Source organism: Monodon monoceros, unplaced genomic scaffold, assembly GCF_005190385.1.
Source record: "Monodon monoceros isolate NGI ecotype Baffin Bay Population unplaced genomic scaffold, NGI_Narwhal_1 Super_Scaffold_11, whole genome shotgun sequence".
Classification (NCBI taxonomy): Eukaryota; Metazoa; Chordata; class Mammalia; order Artiodactyla; family Monodontidae; genus Monodon; species Monodon monoceros.
In genome coordinates, this window is record NW_021703767.1 from 56,073,336 (window position 1) to 56,082,895 (window position 9,560).

At 36.3% G+C, this 9,560-nt stretch overlaps 1 pseudogene; it reads left to right on the plus strand.

Annotated features, from left to right (window-relative positions):
* The first annotated feature begins 7,690 nt into the window (after window positions 1-7,690).
* Window positions 7,691-7,915, plus strand: LOC114890998 (annotated as a pseudogene).
* The last annotated feature ends 1,645 nt before the right edge of the window (window positions 7,916-9,560 follow it).

Below are 9,560 nucleotides of genomic sequence, written 5' to 3' on the forward strand. Positions count from 1 at the left end.
TAGAGAAAGCAATTGTTATGAGGAAAATTCTAGCTTTAAAAATATTGATCAGGGAATTCCCTGGCAGTCCAATGGTTAGGACTTGGCACTTTCACTACCATGGCCAGGTTCAATTCCTGGTAAAAGAGATGATGTTGGCCCAGCAAACAAAGGAATGGCGTTTGTGCATGCCCAGGTTATAAAAATATAATAATAATAATATTGATCAGAAAACAGAAGGACTGAATATAAATGAGCCAATAATTTAACTCAAGGAAAATTACAACTCAAGCTACAAAAAGAACCATTGAATAGATTCAAAGAACCATACAGGAAGGAAAAAATAAAGATAATAACAGAAATTAAGGAAATAGAAAATAAAACAGCAAGTCAGAGAGTGATCAAAACCAGAAATCAGCTATAGTGGACTTGGACGTGAGTTGCCCGGATTCCCCTTCAGTGAAAGAGACTGTTGTCAGGAGACAGTCTCCAGCTGTCAGCCCCTGGAAGAGGACCTTAGCTGCAGACAAATGCCCTTTCCCAAGGTCATACCTTCCCTGTGCAGCCCATAACCTGATTTGGCTAGGGTATAAGGCAGAAACATTTAACTTAAGGTGGGCCAACCCTGACATTTTAGCTCCAGAACTGCCCCTAGAGGTTAGTCAAGCCTTTGATTCCTGCTTGCATCACTTTCTGATTTCTCCCTCTCCCCAATCCCACTTTCTTCCCTTTCCTTCTATTGGTGTTGGTCCTAAGGTGCTCCCCAATATCCTGTACCCTAACCTCTGTCTCAGAGTCTGCTTCCTGAAGAACCCTACCAGAGCACTGGTCTTTGGAAAGATTAATAACATGAATAAATCTCTACCAAGACTGAAAAAGAAAACAAGAGAAAAATCAAATAAACAAAATATACAATCTAAAAGAGACATTAACTACTGACAGAGCAGACAAAAAAATATGGTGATAACTTTGAAAACCTGCAAGAAACAAAATTCTGCAAAAACATAAGATGAAATAACTAGCATAAAAATAAATAGGGGGCTTCCCTGGTGGCGCAGTGGTTGAGAGTCCGCCTGCCGATGCAGGGGACACGGGTTCGTGCCCCGGTCTGGGAAGATCCCACATGCCACGGAGCAGCTGGGCCCGTGAGCCATGGCCACTGAGCCTGAGCGTCCGGAACCTGTGCTCCGCAACAGAAGAGGCCACAGCAGTGAAAGGCTCGCGTATTGCAAACAAACAAACAAATAAATAAATAGAAAACTTGAATAAACCAATAATGATGTAAGAAATTGAAATGATCACCTACTTCCCTCAATACAAATCCTGCCTAGATGTTTTTACATGTGAATACCACAAGCTTTCAAGTACTAAATAATTCCGTGATTATACAACTTCTTCCAAAAAACAGAAAGGAGATAACATTTCCAAACTCTGTTAATGAAACCAGTATAATCTATATTATAAAGCCAGGTAGGTTGGTATGTAAAAAATATGATCAAGCTAATCACTCATGTAATGCAACAAGTTTAAATAAAATATGAGCGAATCGAATCCAAGTGTCTTTTAACACATTATGATAATATTAATTGGTTACAGCACATAATCAAAAGTTAAATATGAAAACACTTTTTAATTAAAAAATAAATAAATTTTTTAAACATTTTTAATCCATGAGGCCATAATGGTACTCAAAAAGGAAAGAAGAAAAGGAAAGTTCTTCTTTACAGTAGAATGTCCGCTAAAAATTGAATAAAGACTGATAAGATTTTGCAACCTTCAGTGTAATAATTGATTCAGACATGGATGACCACTGGATGCTAAAATTCATTAGGTGAAGATTTGTTGGGAAGACATGAGATAGTCACACAATGTCAAAGTATCACCTTAAAGAGTAGTTACAAATTCCAAAGTGAAATCTGCATCTAGACCTTGGAGAAATCTGGTGGTCATCAATTTAATAAAGTGATAACATTTTTAATATAATGATGAGACAACCTGAATTGTGTATCTTCTCACACAATGGAATATAAAATCCTCAATCTCATGCATGAAGTATTCTTGCCAAAAATGTTTTATCTGAATCTAATCAAGCTTCCAGTCTTAATTTCTAATTTACAGGAAATATAGAAAATTAATCAAAGAACACTATAAGGAGACAAACAACTAGAATGTGGTATATTGTACAAGAAAACTGACCTTTTCTCTTCAAAAGGTCAATATTAAAAAAAAAATCTTTTTTCGTTAAAAGGAACTAAAAAGGTATTACAATCAAATAGAATGCCTAAGACTCTATTGAATCCTGGATTTTTCAAAGAAAACTACAAAACATATTTTGAGGACAATTAAGCATATTTGAATATGAACTAGACATTAAATGCTATTATGGAATGGCTGTATATTTCTTAGGTTTTATAATGATATTGTGATTACATAGAAGAATGTCCTTATTCTTAGAAGATGCATGCTGAAGTATTTAGGGACCAAGAATGTGTCTGCTTACTCTTGTGTCTGCTTATCTGGCAGGGTAACCAATCAACAACAAATAGAAAAAGAGGTTTATCAAATATGGCCAAAATGTTAACAAGTGGTAAATTATTTCTATTCTTTCAACTTTTCTTCTGTGCAAAATTTTTCAAATAAAACATATAAAATATAATCATAAAATGAATCATGATAAGTTAGCAGTATAAAAAACACAAGTGTGTTACTACATTTGAAACTGATCAGTTTTATTTTACCACACTAATTAACTAAGGGGGAAAAGTAATTTCTTCCACCAATGTTTTATAGTTTTCTGTGTACAAGTCTTGTACCTTCTTAGTTAAGGTTATTCTTTAGTATTTTATGCTATTTTTGATGCTATTGTAAATGGAATCATTTTCTTAATTTCCTTTTCAGATCATCACTGCTAGTATAAAGAAATACAACTGATTTTTGTGTTGATTTTTATATTCTGCAAATATAATTAGCTCAAATAGTTTTGTGGGGGGGGGTTGGTTTCGGTTTTTTTGGCCGCACCACACGGCCTGTGGGATCTTAGTTCCCCAACCAGGGATCGAACCCGTGCCCCTACCGTGGAAGTGTGGAGTCTTAACCACTGGACCACCAGGGAAATCCTATAATTAGCTCTAATAGTTTTTTGATGGATGATTTAGAGTTTTCTATATGTAACATCATGTCATGTGTGTATAGACATAACTTTATTTCTGCCTTTTGAAGTAAGATTATGTTTCTTTCTTTTTTTCTTGCCTAACTTCTCTGGCTAGAACCTCTAGTACCATGTTGAAAAGAAGTGGTAAAAATGGGTATTCTTGTTCCTGACTTTAGGGAAAAAACTTTCAGCTTTTCACCACTGAGAATGATGTTAGTTGTGGGCTTTACATATATGACCTTTATCATGTTGAGGAAGTTCCCTTCTACTCCTCAATTATTCAATGTTTTCATCATGAAATGGTGCTAGATTTTCTTAAATGTTTCTTCTGAAACAATTATGTGTTTTTTTCCTTCTTTCTATTAATGGGTATATTACACTGATTTTCATGTTGAACCACTCTTGTGTCACAGGGATAAATTATATAGTGTATAATTCTTTTAATATGTCATTGAATTCAGCTTCTTTTTAGTATTTTTGTTCAGGATTTTGGTATCTATACTCACAAGGTACATTGGTCTATCATTTTCTTATAGTGTCTTTGGTTCTGGTATGAGGGTAATGCTTGCCTCCTAGAACAAGTTAGAAAGAGTTTGAGAAAGACTGGTATTAATTCTTCTTTAAATGTTGGATAGAATTCAGCAATAAAGCCATCTGGTCCTGAGCTTTTCTTTGTTGGGAGGTTTTGATTACTGATTCAGTCTCCTTGTTATTGATTTATTCTGTTTTTCTTGAGTCGGTTTTGGTAGTTTATGGGTTTCTATGAATTCTTCCATTTCATCCAACTTATACGATTTCTTGGTATACAGCTATTCACAATATTTTATTAATTATCCTTTTTATTTATGTAAAATTGACAATGCCTGCCTTTCATTTCCAATTTTAGTATTTGAGTTTGTTTTGTTTTGTTTTTTAATCTAGCTAAAGGTTTCTCAATTTTCTTGATATTTTCAAAGAACTTCTGGTTTCATTAATTCCATTGTTTTTCTATTATTGACTTCATTTATATCTGCTCTAATCCTTATTATTTCCTCCATCTCCTAACTTTAGGTTTAGTTCTTTTTCTGGTTTGTTAAGGTATACAGCTAGGTTATTGATTTGAGATCTTTCTTCTTTTTAAATGTAGACACTTACTGTAAAAATTTACCCATGAGCACTGCTTTCACTACATCCATGAGTTTTGGTATGTTGCATTTTCATTCTCATTAATCTCTAAGTATTTTCTAATTTCCCTTGTGATTTATTCTTTGATCCACTGGTTATTTTATTTTATTTTTTTTAAGATTTATTTTTTATTTATTTATTTTTTGGCTGCATTGAGTCTTAGTTGTGGCACGCAGGATCTTTGTTGAGGCTTGCGGGATCTTTAATTGAGGCACGTAGGCTTCTCTCTCATTGCGGTGCGCGGGTGTCTCTCTAGCTGTGGCGTGCAGGTTTTCTCTCTCTAGCTGTGGAGTGGAGGCTCCAGGGCATGTGGGCTCTGTAGCTGTGGTACATGGGTTCCAGAGCGTGTGGGCTCTGTAGTTTGTGCCATGCAGGCTTTCTAGTTGAGGCACATGAGCTCAGTAGTTGTGGCACGTGGGCTTAGTTTCCCTGTGGCTTGTGGGATCTTAGTTCCCTGACCAGGGATCGAACCTGCGTCCCCTGCATTGTAAGGCAGACGCTTTACCGCTGGACCACCAGGGAAGTCCCTCCATTGGTTATTTTAAATTGTATTGTTTAATTTCCACATAGATGTGAGTTTTCTAGCTTTCCTTCTGTTATTTCTTCTTATATTATTGATTTCATTTGTATCTGCTCTATTTCCTTCTATTATTGATTCTATTGATTTCTTCATTCCATTTTGGTCAGGAAAAATACGCTGCATGATTCCAATTTTTTAAAACTTACTGAGACTTGTTTTGTGGCCTAATATATTGATTATCCTGGAAAATGTTTCAGGTATACTAGAGAAGAATGTGTATTCTGTTGTTTTGGGGTATTCTACAGATATCTGTTAGGTCTAACTGGTTTATAGTATTATTTAAGTTTCCTATTTCCTTACTGAACTTCTGCTATCTATATATTATGGAAAGTGGGGTATTGAAATTTCCAAATATTGTGGAGCTGTCTATTTACTCTTTCAATTCTGTTTGAGTCATATGTTCCTGGGCTCGTGTTTGGTACAGATATAATTGTTATATCTTCTTGATGAACTGACCCTTCCATTAATATATGATTACTTATTGTCTCTTGGAAGTTCAGATATACAGTTTTTACTTTCTACATTTCTTTTTTGAATATAATGAGCATGTAATCATTTTATAATAGAAAAAAAAAGAGTAAGGTAAAGGGAGTAATATCTTCTCACTCAGAATGTAGGACCCATAGTGGGAAAATACCTCAATATAATAAAGGCCAAATATGACAAACCCACAGCTAACATCATACTCAACAGTGAAAACCTGAAAGCATTTCCTCTAAGATGAGGAACAAGACAAGAATGTCCACTCTCACCACTTTTATTCAACATAGTTTTGGAAGTCCTCGCCATGGCAATCAGAGAAGAAAAAGAAATTCGAACTGGAAAAGAAGAAGTAAAACTGTCACTCTTTGCAGATGACATGATGCTATACATAGAAAATCCTAAAGACACTACCAGAAAACTACTAGAGCTCATCAGTGAATTTGGTAAAGTTGCACGATACAAAATTAATATACAGAAATCTATAGCATTTCTATATACTAACAATGAACTATCAGAAAGAGAAATTAAGGAAACAATCCCACTTACCATCACATCAAAAAGAATAAAAATACCTAGGAATAAACATACCTAAGGAGGTAAAAAACCTGTACCCCAAAAACTATAAGACACTGATGAAAGAAACTGAAGACAACACAAACAGATGGAAAGGTATACCATGTTCTTGGATTGAAAGAATCAATATCATTAAAATGACCATACTACCCAAGGCAATCTACAGATTCAATGCATTCCCTATCAAATTACCAATGGCATTTTTCATAGAACTAGAACAAAAAATTTTGAAATTTGTATGGAAACACAAAAGGAAACACTTCAGACTACACTACAATGCTATAGTAATCAAAACAGTATGGTACTGGCACAAAAGCAGACACATAGATCAATGGAACAGGATAGGAAGCCCAGAAATAAACCCACACACTTTTGGTCAATTAATCTATGGCAAATGAGGCAAAAATATACAATGGAGAAAAGACAGCCTCCTGAACAAGTGGTGCTGGAAAAGCTGGACAGCTACATGTAAACAAATAAAATTAAAACATCTTCTAACACCATATAGAAAAATAAACTCAAAATGGATTAAAGACCTAAATGTAAGAACAGATACTATAAAACTCTTAGAAGAAAACATAGGTAGAACACTCTGACATAAATCACAGCAACATTTCATTGGATCCATCTCTTAGAGTAATGGAAACAAAAGCAAAAAAAAAAGGGGGGGAAACCTAATTAAACTTAAAAGCTTTTGCACAACAAAGGAAACCATAAACAAAACTAAAGGACAAGCTACAGAATGGGAGAAAATATTTGCAAATGATAGGACTGGCAAGAGATTAATTTCCAAAATATACAAACAGTTCATACACCTCAATATCAAAAAAACAAACAACCCAATCAAAAAAATGAGCAGAAGACCTAAGCAGACACTTCTCCAAAGAAGACACACAGATGGCCAAAAGGCACATGAAAAGATGCTCAACATCACTAATTATTAGAGAGATACAAATTAAAACTACAATGAGGTACCAACTTACACTGGTCAGAATGACCATCAGCAAAAAGTATACAAATATGGAATTCCCTGGTGATCCAGTGGTTAGGACTCAGCGATTTCATTACCGGGGCCAGGGTTCAATCCCTACTCAGGGAACTAAGATCCCACAAGCTGCATGGCATGGAAAAAAAAAAAAAGTTTACAAATAATAAATGCTGGAGAGGGTATGGAGAAAAGGGAACCCTCCTACACTGTTGCTGGGAATGTAAATGGCTACAACCACTATGGAGAACAGTATGGAGGTTCCTTACAAAACTAAAAATAGAGTTGCCATGTGATCCAACAAACCTACTCCTGGGCATATATCCAGAAAAGACAAAAACTCTAGTTGGAAAAGATACACACACCCCAGTGTTCACAGCAGCACTATTTACAATAGCCAAGATGTGGAAGCAACCTAAATGTCCACCGACAGAGTAACAGATAAAGAAAATGTGGCATATATATTATATATATATAATATACACACACACACACACAATGGAATACTACTCAACCATAAAAAAGAAAGAAATAATGCTATTTGCAGGAACATGGATGGACCTAGAGATTATCATACTAAATTAAGTATACTAGACAAAGACAAATATCATATCACTTATATGTGGCATCTAAAAAATGACACAAATGAACTTATTTACGAAACAGAAATAGACTCACAGACATAGAAAACAAGCATGGCTACTGCTGGAGCATAAGGGATGACTCAAATTCTGTTTGGAGGCATCTTTGAGCTTGCTGAGTAGACATCATAAGCAAAGCTCACCCTCCTGAGTTGAAGAAATTTATGGACAAGAAGTTATCATAAAAATTAAATGGTGGCAGACATGTCCAAGGAATACTGTAGGGATTCAATCCCTTTATGAATTTTGTGATAGATGAATGTGTGGAGATGGCAACTAGTGAGCAACAGAACAATACTGGAATGGTGGTAATACGAGGAAATAGTATCATCATGTTAGAAGCCTTGGAACAAGTATGAACAATGGCTGTGTTCACCAGAGAAATCAACTGCTTCTATGTGTCCCCTCTCCACATTTTATTATGATAAAATCTGAGTCATGTACATTTTCTTACTGAACTTTTTTGCTAAATAAACTTTTGTAATAGTCAAAAACAAACAAACAAACAAAAAAACAAACTTATCGTTGCCAAAGGGGAAGGGGGGTAGAGATAAATTGGGAATTTGGGATTAACAATTACACACTACTATATATAAAATACATAAACAACAAGGACCTACTGTATAGCACAGGGAACTATATTTAATATCTTGTAAAAATGTACAGTGGAAAAGAATCTGAAAAAGTATATGTATGTATATGTATACCTATAACTGAATCACTTTGCTGTATACCTGAAATACTATAAATCAACTATACTTAAAAAAAAAAAGGAGGGGGCTTCCCTGGTGGCACAGTGGTTAAGAATCCACCTGCCAGTGCAGGGTACATGGGTTCAAGCCCTGGTCCGGGAAGATCCCACATACCGTGGAGCAACTAAGCCCATGCACCACAACCACTGAGCCTGTGCTCTAGAGCCCGTGATCCACAACTACTGAGCCCGTGCGCCACAACTACTGAAGCCCAAGCACCCTAGAGCCCATGCTCTGCAACGAGAAGCCACCACAATGAGAAGCCCTCGCACCACAACGAAGAGTAGCCCCTGCTCCCCACAACTAGAGAAAGCCTGCGTGCAGCAACGAAGACCGAACACAGCCAAAAATAAATAATTTTTTTTTTTTAAGTAGGACCTTTTGCAAAACAACTGGTTTAGACTCTTCAAAAAAAAATTGTAATTGGGAATTCCCTGGTGGTCCAGTGGTTAGGTTTCCCTTCTTTCACTGCCCAGGGCACAGTTTCAATCCCTGATAGGGGAACTAAGATCCCACAAGCCACAAGGCAGGGCCAAAAAAAAAGTAATGAAGAAAGTAATGGGGGAATTGATCCTGAAAAAGTTTTAATAACCAAATATAATGTGTAAACATTGACTGGATTTTGTTTAGAAACATTTTGAACAAGTGTGAAATTTTGAAAAACTCTGGTTTTGATCTCTACAACTTTTAAATAATTTAGTAAAAATATTATATATGCTGTAATATATATCAACTTTAGAAAAATATAACACACTAAATTTAGGTAGAGGGAATATAGGTATTCATTGTATTGTTTTTTTCAGTTCTTCAGTGTGTTTTGTTTTTTGTTTGTTTGTTTGTTTTGCGGTACGCGGGCCTCTCACTGTTGTGGCCTCTCCCGTTGCGGAGCACAGGCTCCGAACGCGCAGGCTCAGCGGCCATGGCTCACGGGCCCAGCCGCTCCGCGGCATGTGAGATCTTCCCAGACAGGGGCACGAACCCGTGTCCCCTGCATCGGCAAGCGGACTCTCAACCACTGCGCCAACAGGGAAGCCCTGTTTTGTTTTTTATAAATTTATTTATTTATTTTTGGCTGTGTTGGGTCTTTGTTGCTGCGCGGGCTTTCTCTAGTTGCGGAGGGGCTACTCTTCGTTGTGGTGCGCGGGCTTCTCATTGTGGTAGCTTCTCTTTGTTTCAGAAAATGGGCTCTAGGGCGAAGGCTCAGTAGTTGTGGTGCACAGGCTTAGTTGCTCCACAGCATGTGGGATCTTCC